Source organism: Typopeltis vanoorti, chromosome 22 (genome assembly GCF_054136105.1).
Source record: "Typopeltis vanoorti isolate ZY-2024b chromosome 22, IOZ_Tvanoo_1.0, whole genome shotgun sequence".
In the NCBI taxonomy this organism is placed as follows: Eukaryota; Metazoa; Arthropoda; class Arachnida; order Uropygi; family Thelyphonidae; genus Typopeltis; species Typopeltis vanoorti.
The window spans coordinates 86,872,030-86,888,845 of NC_143570.1; the positions used below are offsets into that span (position 1 = coordinate 86,872,030).

Below are 16,816 nucleotides of genomic sequence, written 5' to 3' on the forward strand. Positions count from 1 at the left end.
AATTCCTAATAAGTAGGAAAAATTAAATCTCATAACTAAGATTTAGCGATAAATAAGACGGAACTCTGTAATAATCCTTCTCGACCCCCCTGAAATGTTCGTTCTCTCTGTCCCCTTCCTTTATCCTACACCTGCTTAAAAGGATCTTCGTGAGAAATAGCTCGTGCAGCTATCTCCCCCCTCCCCTGCGTGTGCGTATTTGCATACTAGACTGTTAGCAACAATGTCTGTTGCTAGGATACAAAGGTATCTATTGTCATTGCATTGGGAAAACAACCACGGTGCCTGATGCCCGGTAAAAAAAAAAAAAAAAAAAAAAAAAAAAGCTAAAAATACATAAATTGTATTCTTAGTGATTTAGCGCACTGATCACCTGTTATCAGTGCTCTCTGCACGCGATGTTTGTGGTCTACAGTGGCGCCATCTACGTAATAATTGTTTACTCTATTATTTGGCTGAAGTAGTCGAGAAAGTTGGCCTACTGAGCGAACACCGGGAACAAATGGAGAGGGCAATGTGGGAAAAGTGCATCAAAGATAGTGAGCGGGTCGATAAACCTAAGCGACCGTGTTGGGCGATAGAGAGGGCTGGTGGTAAAATCACGCGGGGAAGTGTGTACCAACTGCACTTGCTTTGCTACAAAGTCTGCTGTGGACGCCTTTGTTACTGACTTGTGCTCGTGAGATTAAAGTAGATGGCTGCACCGCAGTAAAAGAGACATTGCACCCTTGAAAGGGGGGGTGGTGATAAAATCAGCTGCATCGTGTTGTATCAGATTTAGTACACAAATTTCTCGGATACTTAGCTATTTTTCAAGAACTATTATGTGACTCTGACACTCACTATAATGATTCATTCTTTGGGTTTAGTTCACGATTTTCCCGTTGCGTTGCGCTCCAGTGGTTCTGTTCAGTAAGCCTTTATTGTTGCAATCTCAGAGATATCTAATCGTAGCACTCGTGTCTTTATCTTCACTTCCTCCGGCCATTCTTATGCATCTATTTTTTCTTTCTTTTGTTTCCTTATCCCAGTCGCACTTGACATCAGCAATTGCTGAATCCTCCGTGACGAGGCAAATAATGGCCGTTCTGCCTTGTCTGTTATTACGAACTGAAATCCCACGGGATTAATTAGCTCCAAGCAAGTTCTGGATCGTAGAGAAGATGCGTTAAATGAGGTGAAATCGCGCTCATTTGGAACTCCCCACACATCGATACGGCTTCACAACACCGACTTGAAAAGAGTTTACCCTTCTGGCTTGTTTGGAAATTACAGTTGAGGCTCGCCTTTGACACTGCAGACGTAACCGACTTCACATATCCTAATCCTGCCTAAAATATCTTTCGTGATCAAAAATTGCGGGAGTGCTAACGGAACACCGCAATAGTGGATTATATTATTATTATTATGTGACACCTCCAGGGAATCCAAAGACTCATCGAGGGAGAGTGTGCCAACGGCATCGAACGATCCCTTCCAACTACTAACCGCGCCCAAACTTGCTTAACTTTTTTCGTGAGCTATTAGTAGCAGAGGCTGTACCAACCAATATTTTCCATGTGGGGCAAATATTAAATAAATATGCAGTCTAACTACGAGGGTGGTCTGAAAAGTTCTCGACCTGACAATGAAAAAACGTATTTATAATTTCAAAATTATTTTTATTTTTCAACATAATCTCCCTTAAGACTAATACATTTATTACAGCGATGCGCCATTACTCCGTCCCTGCAGCAGTTCTCAGTAAGATCATCTGCAAAATACCCCTCTACAGCAGCAATCACCTCTTGATTCGAAGAAAAACGCTGACCAGCAAGGAAGATTTTTATTTTTCGGAAGAGATAGAAGTCGGAGGAAGCCAAATCTGGGGAACAGGGTGGATGTTCCAACAATTCATAGTGCAGATCCCTTAATTTTCCCATTGCCAAAACACCTTTGTGGGCAGGTGCATTGTCCTGATGAAAGATGATTTTTTTCTTCTGCAAACCGAATCTTTTCTGACGAATTTTTTTCATCTAGTCTAGTTAAAAGAGCGGAATAATATTCCCCGATTATTGTTTTTTATCATTTCCAAGATAATTAATAAACAAAATGCCTTTAGCATCCCAAAACACCGATGGCATGACCCTTCTAGCTGATGGAGCCGACTTTGTCTTCTTTGGTGCTGAGCAACCGGCTTCTATCCACTGTTTTGACTGCTGTTTGGGTTCTGGCGTGTAATGGTGAATCCAAGTCTCATCCATAGTAATAAATCTATGCACAGAATCGGTTTTATTCTTGTTAAAACTCTCCAAGTACTGTTCAGAGAATTTCATGCGAGTGCGTTTCTGATCTGCTGTGAGCAAGCGTGGCACCCATCTTGTGCAAAGCTTTTTCATATGCAATTCTTCATGCAAAATATATCCTACACGTTCTTTTGAAATGCCTATAGTCTCACCAATTGCACGCACTTTGACTCGCGAGTCATTCAATACCATATCGTGAACTCGATTAATGATTTCTGGTGTTGTTACACTTTTTGGACGTCCTTCACGTGGATTACCTTCAAGGCTTGTACGGCCACGTTTAAACTCAGCAGCCCATTTCTTAATTATCGCAAACGAAGGAGAAGAGTGCCCATAAACTTTTATGAACTTCGAAAGAATTTCTTTTGGCGTTAAACCTTCTTGATATCGTGCGGTTATAAAAGAATTTTATAACCGCACGATACTCAATTTTATCCATTTCAAGGGAGATACAGACAACACTTTTGCTTCAGACAGCTGTATAAAACAAACTACTTGATAGAATGACTTGCAATTACACTTGGATGCTCATGAGAGATGTACCAACTTAGAAAATAAAAAATCTTGCCTATAATGTTGTCATCTATGGTCGAGGCCGAGAACCCTTCAGATCACCCTCGTAAATATGCAGTATAACTATATTTTTTTTATCCCTCCCACCCACGAAAGATAAATGTAGTACATTAACATCGTTAGGTGGACCAAAAATTTTTGAAATTATTTTTTACATAATTTGGAAATCCTCCTGTCGAGACCAAACTTGGAACTTTTTCAAACCTTAAGATATTCACAAAATATTGAGCCCCACAGCGGTATGCGAAGCCTCAGTCTGTTGGTTGAAGAGCAGATGCGTCAGCCAATGACACTGAATTCGGTACTAACCTCTTTATTTCCATCGGTATGTGAATTATATTTTCCCTTGCATTCTTTTGAAGCAGGTGACATTTTCTCATGTCATCTACAGATTTTAAAAAGTTTCCAGTTTGTGTGTTTTATACAAGACGTTATCCTCATTAGTGTGTTTAATAACCGGAAATGCCGTAAGAGCTTGATTGTGGACCGCGGAAAGCACCTGATAAAAGTAACAGCTGGGGCGATTCGCAACAGTCCGAGGACGAAGCATGGAAACGTGTGATATATACTGTAGTTTCCCTACTCAAGTTAATGGTCGGGCTTTACGCAGGCCCTTATTACGGAGCAATAACACTCACCGTGCGCTGGGAACGTGGCATTGGCCACACGTGCGATCCCCTACTGCACACATCAACTAGAGAAGAGAAAATAATGAGCGACATGTCGCTGCGAAATAAGAGGACTGTTAAAGCGACGGTCGTATAAAATGTGCACGGTGCTACCTTCCCCCGTGCGAGGCGAATCGCTTGTTTTCATCAAGCTTACCGCAGCCTTCATTTAATAGACTTAAAGAACTCCCTCCCATGTGTTCGTAATGCGCTGCTGTAATAGTAGCTAAAACGGTGTTCAGATGTTTTTCTTTAATTTTTTTTGTTTCCTTAACCAGCTGCATAATTCATTTTCTGATACCTTCGTGAAATGGTTGGCACTCCGAACGCTCCTTTTTTATTTGTGTTTAAATTTCTTAGTTCACTTCTTCTCCACTCTTTCTTTTTCTCTTTTTAAAGACACGCTTATTTCTTGTTCCACTTTGCTGTTATTTCTGAAACAGTAGAAGCTGATGGCTGCAGATATTTGTAGCGATCTTTTCAGACTTTGCATCAATCATGGAAAACGCACCTGAAAATCTTTTTTTAAAGAACTTTTTTTCCCCCATCACTTTCAGATTGTGTTTTTGCGTTGCTATGAAGTGTAAGTCTGTTGTCTAGTGCTTTTTCGGATGATTTTAGTAGAATTTCTTCTGTTGTTTTCCAGGTAACATTTAGGATGCTGTTTTTCTTGTTCCATTTTTAGGTGATGTTTTTCTTGTTCCCTTTTTAGGTGATGTTTTTCTTGTTACCTTTTTAGGTGTTTTTTCTAGTTACCTTTTTTAGGTGGTTTTTCTAGTTACCTTTTTTTAGGTGATGTGTTTCTTGTTACCTCTTTTTAGGTGATGTGTTTCTTGTTACCTCTTTTTAGGTGATGTTTTTCTTGTTATCTTTTTTTAGGTGATGTTTTTCTTATATTTTTTTAGGTGATGTTTTTCTTGTTACCTTTTTTTAGATGATGTTTTCCTTGTTACCTTTTTTAGGGAATTTTTCTGTTGATTTTTTAGATAATCTAAAAGTAATCTTTTAGATGCTGTTTTTCCTGATGCTTTGAGATGATCTTTCAGAAGCTGTTTGTCATCACTGATTCAGTTTTAAATATGTTAGTGAAGACTGCAACTGTTGCTCATTATTTCGGCTGTTCCTTTCCGACATAATTAGGTAGACATTCCTTTGAAGCCGTCTTGTAATCAAACATTCCGAATAAGGTTTAGACCTCATTCCACGACTGACTGAAGATGACAGCGGATCTCTGAAAGGAGATACCGAAGTTGATATGTTTACCTGCAATAACAGCTCAAGGAACCACACACTTGTTTGGTACTCTAAAATATGGCTCTCGGGCATTAAAGAAAGCCGCCATATTTCACAAGGGGTCTAAACGTAATACGGTTTGTGTAAGGACAGGGAACGGCAGCGCGCATACCAATTCATCTCGTTGTTCGTGGGAGATGCGAGATGGGGAACCAACCCTGCACGTGGCGCAATATTGTTTAGAAAATTCAACTCACGTCCCATCCCTATTCCCGTGGCATTATGGATATTGAAAACGGCGTGGATGAACGCTAATTCCTAACGGCAGTTTTTCCCTCGTGCTTTCCAGCATCCTGACATCGTTGTATAAAGAGACGGCGGCACAGGAAATAAAAATAGCGACAACTCTGTGCACGAGCCAATGGGTTTGGGGGGATATTTCTGTTCTCATAAAATGCATGATTTGTTGACTGTCTTTATGTGGCTACCTGCGTTCGTGGTGCGTGAGGCGAATAAATGCGATAAAGTTTTACGGCGTCAGAAGAAGCTGTCATAGTTACATTGGAGCGAGCGTCGTCTAGTCGCGTGCGTCTGGGGAGAAGCAGAAATGTAAGGATTAAAGAGGAAGTTAATCTTCGAAGTTATAAGACACTTGCAGCTCCCACAGTCCACAAAGTTAAACCCAGTCCGGCCACATGTGTGGAACAGAAATGTCGATTTATGTCACACTACTTGCAATCAAATTTCTTACTCCTACCTAAGGTGTGGTCCGCGGCCCCAGTACCTTATACTGCAAACATATGCAACCATTATTTTTTCAAGAGTAATTGCAGATTCATATATGCACAGTAAGTACATATTTAGTCCAACGCATTGCGTAACCGATATGTATTCAAATCGTCTTGTTTAGCAGTAAAGTACACGCATATATACCTGATTATTTGCTACCTATTACCTAGTTCGGAATTGTTTGTTGTTTCTTTTTTTTTCAGTATAAAATTTGTGGAAACGCTGATATATTTCTGACACGCATTCCACCTGTTTTGTAGGCAAAATTCTGAAACTTCCCAAGCCCATTGAGGTCCAGATTTCTGATAACTATTTCCAATGATTCTGATAGTTCCTCATATTGTTTTCACTTTCCACATTGTGTTTAAAAAAAAAAGAATTGAACTTCAATAGGAATCCTTTCTCATCATACTCGCAGTTTTGACCCTTTAGGATGGTTGCTAAAGATAAGCTGTGGATTGGTAACGTTTTGCATACGAAGTGTCATGAATTGCTGAAAGAAGTGGCAAGTTGGTTGACTCGCTGAGATGTCTGTAATGTGGAACCCTCAGGAGATCAAGTATCCAATGTGTAACTTACATGCACGAGCTGTTTCCCTTCTTCCTTTGACGATGTCGAAGTTGGTGACCATGTCAGACGTGCCTGGAACTACCAAAAGTCCGACTGCCTTAATTTGACGGACCCACGAATACGTGAACAGCTCCTTTAAATGGGCGATAAGACCCGCGTATCGTGCTGGAGATAAAGTTCCTCACTGGACGGGTCGAACTCCCGAGGCTGTAATTTTAACCTGAAGATGGCTCCGAAGTGTTTGGGTATGCAGTGCGGTGCAGACATGAAGGCGTTGTGTATCCCGGACTCGTGTTCCGACAAATTTATGTGAAAACTGAAGTGAACTTCGCGTGTAAGATCGCTTCGGACTTGAACATACCGTGGCCATAGTATCATTTGAATGAATAGATATCGCTTGATTATCACGAGGTAAGTTGCAGTTTTTCTCGTGAAAAGGAATTGGATTGAATGTAAAGAGAATATCTAATGTCAGAAGTATTAAATATTTAACAACGAATACGCTAGCATTAATTGAATTCATCCCCAATGAAGCGAACAAGCCTAATAATAAATAACGTCGAGAAACCTTAGAAGACTGATTTTCGACGTAATAGAAGAAAACGCAGTAAACAACCTGAATTTCAGTCCCATCTCTCGAAGAGCAAAGTCGGTGACCTTTTCTCTGTTTTTTTAAAGGAAATAAATGGAAGCTCTCCTGTGTGTGTAGGAAGCTGAATCACGCTACCTTCTTACCTTTCTAGCACGCACAAAAAAAAAAAAAAAAAAAAAAAAAAAATCTTGCCGTTTCTGTCTCCGATATTAGCGACCTCTGTCGTTATATGACAGCGAACTTTAGGAATCATTAGAAAGCAGGGATGGTAAACTTCCACGTGGAGCGGTAAATGTGCCTTGCGGTGCATCAAAGCGGAAATGAATTATTTGACTTTAATACGTTCCCTCGTCATCTCCCGCTAGTTGAAAGGAAAGAGAGTCGCCGTTTTTGTTATCTTAGAACTTTACATAGTCTTGGCTTCGTTAGAACTTCTTTTTCGCGCAGGATTAAATGGACGACGTTTGCAACCTATTCAAACGGATCGGTAGCACGTACGCCGGTGATCTTTTCTACCTTCTTCGCACCGTTAAGGTTGTGGGGCTTCTTATTTCCCAGATCCGTCATATTATTGCTGCAAAGAACTGATTCTTGAGGGTTAAAGTAGCGATGCAATCGACGTTCTCCTTCCTGAGATGTTGAACTTGTTTCGTATTAGTGTAAATACTTCTCTCAAAAAGGTGAAATTGACCACCAAATTCAGAAATATTTCTTATAATGTAAGAAATATTGAAAGGCTTTTTCCTTTTCTTACCTTGTTTTTGTTTTCTTTCAGTAAAAGAAACGCAATGTTTGGAAGTAGTATTCTGATCTTACAGTTCTGCTCAATGTCGAACCTACAGTTTCCATGGAAACATTGCGTCACATCCGTTTTTGTCCACCAATAAAATTTCGTATAGAGAATCAATAACACCTTTTTTTAATAAATGTGGTTTAAGACTGTCTTAAAAGTGAATTTTATAAAAATAAGCCGACACAATTTCAATGTAAGATTATCAACATTACATTCGACGGAGAGAATTGCTGGAAGCGGCACTTGCAATCACTCAAATCTAAACATACCTCCGTAGCCCAGTTCGTATAGACGAGCCCCACGGTTAGAGAGACCGGGATCGAATCCTGTTTATGACTAGAGGGACCGTTATCGTGAAAGGGTGAGTTGGCCGGAATTGGAGGGTGTGCCGTCTCTCCAAACAGTTGGCCGAGTGGTTAGCGTATCCTCTCTTCAGCCAAAAGGCTGCGGGTTCGAATCCCGCCGTGGGCACGAATGTTTGTGATTGTCTGTGGAAATAGCAGTGATGGTCGGCGGTAGATGGCGCTGGTGTAGTTGTGGTCAGTTGGTGGACTGAATGGAGACGGAGTTGTAGAGCAGGTGCCCTCTCTCGATAAGTCCTTAGACTCCATGGAGGTGTCAAATAGTAATAATAATGATAAATACATATATTTACGAACATAGGATACTGACTGCAAGATGGAAGAGATTACAGCTTCACATCTTATCTTTCTGTTGCACGTGTTGGATCTAAATTTGCGTGTGTTCTTCTGGCTTATTTTACGTAATGAAATACCCGAGTTTCCTAGGGAGGAGACATCTGAGCCCCTGTATGAGATATGCTAACATTCCTTGATTTGAAAAGTTCTATTGAGCTTTCTTCGTGTTCCAGATGAACCTATTCGAACCCATGTGTTTCTAGGTGAAGTGAAGCGACGATACAGGCTGAGTTATTGTTTTGGTATTGCTTTTGTGTACTCGTGCTTAGTGCTGCCCATAGATGGCACTGATATCCTGCAGGTCAGGCATCATTTCTTGTTTTGGTATGATTTTTAAACATACATTGAGTGGCCAATTTATTAGGAACATTTCTTCATTTTCCTGAATGGTGAGGTATTCCTAATAAAGTTGGCTACTCAGTGTTCATAAAACAGGTGTAGTTGCGTAATACGTGAGCATATTATTGCTCACTTATTACTGCCTTAATCTAATGACTCATGCGAGTTTTGGTGTTGCTTTTGTGTATTTGGTGCTGAAATCTCCTTTGAAATGTGATATGTCAGAGCAGAGGAGGTGTGTGTTTTGTGGAGGGATTTTTAACATGCGAAAATCTTGAATGCGTAAAAAGCATTTAGCGAGGAATATCTGTATTAACAACCCTTGAGATTGTGTCGGCTTTTTCTCAGATTAGTTTCAGAGCGACCGCGAAACCAAAGAATATTTGAAGCCCTCAACTGAACTTAGAAAATGTAATCCAAGAATCACTTCTTCAGTTTCGTTTTCTTTAATTCGGGGGGGGGGGAGGATTCATTTTCTATACCATTCCAACTAGAAGATATCACGGGTTACTTCAGGAAATAGAAATACGCGACCAAAGCACTCCGTTGAAAGACCGCTTCAACATGCTATGTTTTTTTCTCTCACAGCATGAGAAGTTTTGGATCCCCTCCCCTGTGTGTGCCCGCGCGCGCATACACGGAGTGTTGTTATTCGTTGCTATGGAACTATCGGACGTTAAATAACAACAACAAAAAAAGTATTCATGAGCGTCGCTACGTCAGCCCGTGGTCGACCTAATTTTTCTCAGAATTGTGCGACCATTCAATTCGTTTGAAATGTTTTTGCGGCTTCAACCTTTCGAGTGCTTGCGAAACCCAAGTTGGAAACGCGTACTCTAACTTACTGACACCATTTCGATTCGTATTCCGCAAATATGATTGCAAGGTTAAGCAGAATTGGACAAACAAGCCACGCCGTTTAATATCTCGAAATCGCTTTTAGCTCAGCCCGTCCCAATAATTTTCCGTTCGTGTACTCGTGTTTGATTAATTCGTTCTCTCCGTGCTTGCTAATGCGAGACTTTAAGCGAATATTTGTCATTATCTTTGTTTCTAGCAAACACTGGCAGCCCATCTTTCACCGATGCCATTAGCGGGAGCGCATATAAAGGGGCACATCCTCGCGCAAATATATGTCTCCGGTCTAAGTGCTCGGCAGCATTAGTTGCATATTTTAAAAGAGCTTCTACAACTGAACTTAAGACCCGAGATTTGCAAGATGTACGCTGTTATCTTGAAGGAAATCGGAGAGTTACCATAGCTCTTTCTTTCCGACAATAAGGAAAAATCCCCTTTATACACACACCACTAACTCGGGGGGGGGGGGGGGAGTAAAGCGATACATACGCTGTGTAGCCAGCGGCTCCATCGACTGCTTGTCACATATATAACTGTAATGTTCCGCTATTAGCATCGCACTCAACCTTTCCGGCCAACTGCCGCATCCTGATCCGTCCGCTTCTATTACCGAATCTTTCTTGCGATTAAGCACCGGAGCTTGCTGTTTTCTTTTTTTAATTTCGACCTTCTTTTCCTCCGAAGGTAAGCACTCCTTTGTTATCGATTTCCTCCATAAATTTAAAGAGTACTTACAACAAAAAATCAACCGAGTCGTTCATTTTTTCTTTCTTTCATCCATCAGCTAATCCTTTGTTTTTCTTCCTTTAATAGGCTATTTGGAACTTTAAGAAAAAAATCAAAGCACGTTTTTGTTCACTAATTTTTCGCTTCGTTCCTTTGGTAAGAAGTTCCGTGTTGGGGAGTTCTCTTATAAATTGTTAATTGGTTGAATGAAAGGAAACTCACGAGAAAGGTTAGAAGAACCCCCTCATCGAGTGAAACGGATTCTCTGACTTGCAGAAACATCGTAAGGATTCGTTCGCAATCGACTATCTCAAGGAGTTGGTTTCCCAAGAAGGAAACCAACTCCTGCTTGGCGTCATGCCCCGACCATATGACGTCGCATCCATTTATCTCTCCTGATGATGTCCATCGCATGTCCTAGTATATCACACCGATATCATTTCCTCGCGAAGTAATTCTAGTTTTCCGGGCATCCAAAGTAATAATAGTTCTGTTAGTTTCTGTTTCTTTTTGGTGTCTCACTTTTCGATTCAACCTCGATTGGTATCGCGGACCTTTCTGATCCGGGCAACGTCCGAGCCGGCATGTTGTAGCTGTTGATCGTATAAGCATCTGATCACAATCGTGTTTTTTCTTTACGGTCAGAGCATCGACACTCTTCTGACCCACCCTCCTCCTTTACCCAGGCTTCGGAATGCCATGAGATTCCCAAGGATTCCATGGCGGCTTTTTGCTTTGCATCCTGGCAAATCAGAAACTTCCAGCAGATTATTCAGCGCCTTAAAGGGCTTACGTTCATCATTAGATCCCGAAACATTAATGGTTGATTTCGAGAAAGCAACTATCAACGCTTTTTCTGACCTATTTACATCAACAACTCTAACGGGTTGTTTATTATGGCACAAAATGTCTATCACAAAAATTGTTGCCGTTGGTTTGAAGTCAAACAGACGCTGAACTCAACGCGAAGATTAAATGCTTCGCAGCATTAGCGTTTCTTCCAATGAGCGATGTTGCTGATGGATTTGTTGAATTAACGATCCGCAGCGAAAAGTTAATTATTTACGCAGCATCTCTCTTAATTTGCAGAATTTTTAAATGATTTCATTATGATATTTATCACTGACATTCACTTTAATAAAGATTTGCCTTTTTAATGATTTTATAATACCCTTTATCATCGCGTTGATTATTTACAAAAATTAATGCAAAAATCTTACGGCGAAAATGTTTACCGCGAATTTTCCGGCCACGATGTGTTCATGGGCTGGTTTTTTTTTGTTTTGAACAACGAAAAACCCTCCACTTCTGTGTGAGACCGGTTAATTCACCATTTGATTGAAAACACACCGATAAAGGTTCCTCGCGCCATACACAGGTTTCGAACCCAAGTCTTTCCATCCAAAGGGCTCCACTATACCAACTATAGACACCTAAAAGATCATCCAGCCTGAATTTCAGACGCAAAGCATGATGGGAATCATACGTTAGTTTTGTATCAAAGCAGTATAAAGCACTCGGGGGTTGCACAAACAACTTGTTTTGAGGATTTCACTTGCTTAACGATTTCTTTAATTTGCTGCCAGGTCAGTACTGCGACCTTTCTACGAGTTTTGATGCCTTTCTTCGTCACGGCTTTACCGGCCAACTTTCGCAGTGTTTGGATTGATGACTTTTCCCTTTCTGCTCTCGCGAATAGCGCGTAGTAATTTTCGCCTTTACAAAACATTACGGCCAACTTTTTCCGTAGAAGAATAGCGACCATTAAGGTGACTTCATTCCTGACCCCCCGCCTGCATCTGCCGTTAGCGGGGACCGCAGAAATGGCGAAAAACTGCCATTTGCGGAAAAAAGTCATTTGGAAGGTTAGGACCTCAACGGGACATGGCAGGGGGGCGACTGGCTCCAGCCATTGTGTGAGGCCGTCGGTTGTAATGACGGACGTTTCGCCGATTCGTCGTCACGCCGAGGTTGACGACAAAAGTGAATATCCTCGTTAGCAAGAAACTTTGTCTCATAAAAATGGAGAAATATTGCAGGATAAGCTGCACACCTTTTTTTTTTTTTTTTTTTGAAAAAAGAGGGCGCTAACTTGCGTTTTTTTTTTTTTTTTTTTTTTTTTTTTAGTGTTGCCGGCCAGCTTATTGTCATTCAGCGACTTATTTAGGTCACAATTTAACTTCGTTTTTGCTGTACTTTCATTTAATAAACTTTTTATAAAAAAGTTTATTAAAAAGCTTCGACTTTGTCTCTCCCCCCCCCCCAAGCTTTAAAACTCGAAGTCAAAAAAAAGTCGTGTGATGGCAATGACGTTTTTTCTTGTTGTCGTCGTGTGTGAGCTGTTAGAAACATTTCTCAGACGGTAGAGAAACTCGGAGGATGCTATTGGTTCCTTTTAAACATAAATAGCCTAAAACTGTCAGTTTTCTTCGGCTCCCCATGAAAATTTTCAGTTTCCGCACACTAATAGGAAGTAGTTCGAGCGTGCACGCAAATGTTTTTTCAGCGTACCGAGTTTTTTCGCCCTCTTAGCGGAGTGACATTTCCATCGACATATCGTAGTCGCTTCTAATCGGCCATCATCTTAAGCCAAGATGGAATTTTAGGGACCGGAGTTATAATTACGTCGTTTACTCTCTGGATGGGCGAGTCCGTTATTCTTGGAGTGCGTCTGCTCCTCCACGTGAAGAGGAGTTCTATTACTGGCAAACCTGAACGGAATAAAGAAGCACTTGTCCTTTCGTCGAACCTTAGGAGAATACCTTTCAATCTTAAACTGCGTCTTGTAATCATTTATAACAAGCCTAGGAGAAATGTCGGAGTGATGTTTACCGCATTTCGCAAAGATCCCATTAATCTTCAACAAAGTTGTCCAAATATTTCTGGAATTCGTCCAGAAGAACATCGGACTGATTCAGATTGAAAACTTTTGGTCCTCCGCTCTGTAGCCAAACGTGTAGGTTCAGACTGTTTGTTCAAACCAAAAAATTTTTAACTTTAAGCATATTTAACTGTTTCTTTAAAAAAAAAAAAAAAAAAAAAAAAAACTTAACATGCGATTTCGAGTTAAAGACAGTTTGGACAAAGTCCTTCCTTATCATCGGTTGGATGTCATTCCATGGTTTAATTCACTCCATCGTCTTTGTCTAGAGATTAAAAAATTTAAAAAAAAGCAGAAAACACGTACAGGATGAGAAGAAGCTAAAGAATGCTTTGTCGAAAAGCTATTAATCCTGGCTCGAAGCGGAGTAAAAAAAAAAAAAAAAATGGCGTGCATATCCCTATCAAAGACGATCCCCCATTTTCTGCAGGAACACTCGGAATGTTACCTGCTGCTAAAACGGAGCCGTGATCATCGGATGTATCAGTCATTTCGCCCCTATCTCGGCACTCCATTTATCGGGGAGAGGAGTCTGCTGCTGCGTTTCTGCACACATCTCTCGTCATCACCAACTGAGATAGATAGCGCACACTCTTCTTGTTCTGATTTCGCCGAGTCATCGTTCCCCCGCAGTCCCTTTCAACTGCGGGTGTCCATATTTCTTCTGCCGAACCTGCTAATGGTGCTGTTTGCGTCTTCTCCCGAAGAAGGAGAAGTGCGCGAAAGATTTGTAATTTCCCCCTCGGTCACCCCATCCCCAACAAGTTTAAAGGGTTTTTACCCCCTTCGTTTTATTGGTAACCAATCCCGTTGCAATATTTTCAAGATAACAATGTTCATTTTGCTGAGGAAATAGCAAATCTCAAGAACGAGCAAGATATTCAATAGTGCTTGATGGATCTTCCTGCTACATAAATGTGATTTTTTTTTCTCCTTCTTTCTCTCCTATTCCACAACAGCTGTGAGCAAACGGGATTCTCACGCCACCCCTTACTTTAACCCTCGCTATCCATCCCGCATCAGATCTCTCCTTAGACTGGAGAACGCACACAGATACTACCTTTGATAGGTAGTACGTCGTGTAATTGATAGCCCCCCCCCCCAATCTTCTTACGGCTCATCTTGAATTATTTTCACGTGATTTGAAAGATCGAAAACTAGGAACGTATGATCAGCAAATGATTTAACAAGAGAAGCAAAAGAAAATTGCAGATATCAGTGCCAAGCGTGATGGTTTTTATTATTAATTAAATATAAGAAAATGAAATAAACAAATAATGTAATGAAATAAGACTTAAAAGTATTACACGATGTGAATAGTGATGCGAACTGTTCGTTTCTGTCCATAGCAGCACATGATATACCGTCAAATACGAAATAGGCGAATCGACCGTACTCTGACCCCCTCGAACTCCAACAGATTAAACTAGAAGGTGTGTTTTATAAGGTGGAAATGGACGCCTCAAAGGAACTCCGTTAAATTTTAATTATTTTACAAAGAAAAAATCCTATTAATAATCAGAACCCACCTTGACACTTACCGTATTCAGAGAAGACAACAAGTGAAAAATTTGAAAAAATATCTGAGCGGGGGAGCTCCATTTCGGTGTGTATTATATTTTTTCCCTTCTTTTATTGCAACTGTTGAAAATATCCAGTGATTACGAACTTATTTGAACTTGAATATTATTAAGCAGTTAAATATAATCGAATTTTTTTAACGGTGCTACAAAAAAGAAAAAAAATGAATTGAATTTGCTGGAAGATATCTCGTTTTAATGAAAGCATAATAGCAAAAGAATGTGGTTTTGAAATCTCATGTTCCAACAATTGAACAGTTAACCAGCGCATCATTACCATGACAACTGTATGGTTGTCATGGTTAGTCTCGCGCTTGTTTTAAATGATCTGTGCTTAGAAAATAATTTATCGCGCTATGTTATGTATCATTTTCCAAAGTTCATGTAACAGCTAAATGAATAGTACTGTTTACGGTTATATAGCCCGTTTTTATTTATTTATTATTTTTTAATTTATTTTTTTAACTGGCATTAGTTTAATTTTGTGTTAATATGTTTTGTGTTAATCACAGAGGAACTCTGTTTTTTTTTTATTTATTTTTTAAAATTTTTAATCACTAACCCTTCTTCCTTATGGAAATCAACTTCGGCAGGGTCCTTTCACGTTCTATGTCCTCGCATATGCCCTCCCCGTCGTGCCCTTGCGTATTTCATCGGAGCTAATGCACGTTATTCTACACTTTAGCGTGATAAGCACGACCATAAAGCGGTTCATGATATACGGCACACTCTAGCGGACCTACTTGTAATTTATTACTTCTATTAATACCTTTCAAGACTTTATCAAGTGCTTTGAAGGAAAGCCAATTTGTTACGTGGATTCGGTAACGCCGTAACTTATCGGCTGTTTTGAATGTTACCTTCAACCATCATTACTGGAAGGAAGGAGAAAGTTAAAAAAAAAAAAAAAAAAAAAAAAAAAAGTAAGAAAATTGCCGAAATTATTTTTGGTATTTTTCATATTTGCATCCTTCATCACGTGATTCCTTACGTTGCGTTTAATCTTCATCCTGCAAGGAAGGTTCTTTCTCATCCCCGAAAAAATGAACAAATATGCATTCCCACAGGGAGCTGTTTTATTTAAGAATTGCAGCCAAAGCAATTGCGTGTGTTCTTCTAGCCAGTTCGACTGTTTTGGAGGAGGAAAAAAAAAACGAGTTTCATGGGATGGGGGGGGGGACTCCACTCTGTATGAGACCGATCAGTTCACCTTTCGTTAATAAAGAAAATAAATAGTTTTTTTAAATCAATTTTATTTCTAAAATTTTGGGACATGAAATCCTGTGAAACTAATATTTTCCAATTGTGGTCACAAGGTGGCAGCACCAATGCTGCTCTGTTCGACGAACTTTAATTTACACCTGAAATATGCAAGTAGGTTTGTTAATCTCACTATTCTCCGTCACCCCTTTCCCAGTTGATGGGAAGTACGTAAAAATATAATTTGCCTCGGCAGGTTATTTTCCCCGAGAATTAAACTATTCTGTTAATTACCATGGAAACAGAACCAAACAAAGGAAAAGAAGACGTTGTGTCTAAATGTCTCGGACAGACAAATATTCACAGCGTAAAGTTAGTGCGATTTAGTTTTCGCACCTCTAGTGCCTGCACCTTCGTTCAACTCCGTTACAGCGAATTAGGCTGAGATTTTAATTGGGTTTGCAACTTTCCAAGCACTTAGCGGACGCAAATCTCAAACATGAAGGCGAAGGATACTCGTGACAGTTTTAACTTCGTTCAGTCAGTGTCGGCTCTTCTTTTTTTTTTTTTAGCGAACGTCAACTCCTATTAAGTGACACATCGATTTACGGACATGCATTATAAGAACTTCATTTTAAAAAGAGCACCTTCTTGGCGCCTTTTAGAAACTTTCTATTTTTAAAAAAATAACTTTTACATAACTTTTTTTAACCCCTTTGACCTCAATTTTCTGCGCTGTTATTTGGGAATATTTGTTTTGTCTTCGCTAAACGTACGAATGCACACCAAACAAATTGACACGCGCTTTGGAATTCTCACTTATAACCTGACCATTAACGTCAGAGTGAGCGAAGAAAAGAGAGAGCAAAACGAATAAAAATCAACCCGATCTCGGGCATTAACTGCAAGAAGGGCTTTCCACTTAAATCAGATTCCGATTTCTCTGCGCTTTGTATTCGGGGGGGGGGGGGAACGATCCCCCACACATGTTCGAATGGACGATAACATCTTACTGGGGATTTTTAAGTAGA

The 16,816-nt window shown here is 40.1% G+C and overlaps 1 protein-coding gene across 4 annotated transcripts in view; it reads left to right on the forward strand.

The window, feature by feature from the left end:
• The window catches only part of LOC150094543 (putative polypeptide N-acetylgalactosaminyltransferase 9), a 668,509-nt gene that overhangs the window by 417,049 nt on the left and 234,644 nt on the right, over window positions 1-16,816 (forward strand). The gene's annotated exons all lie outside the window — the stretch shown is intronic.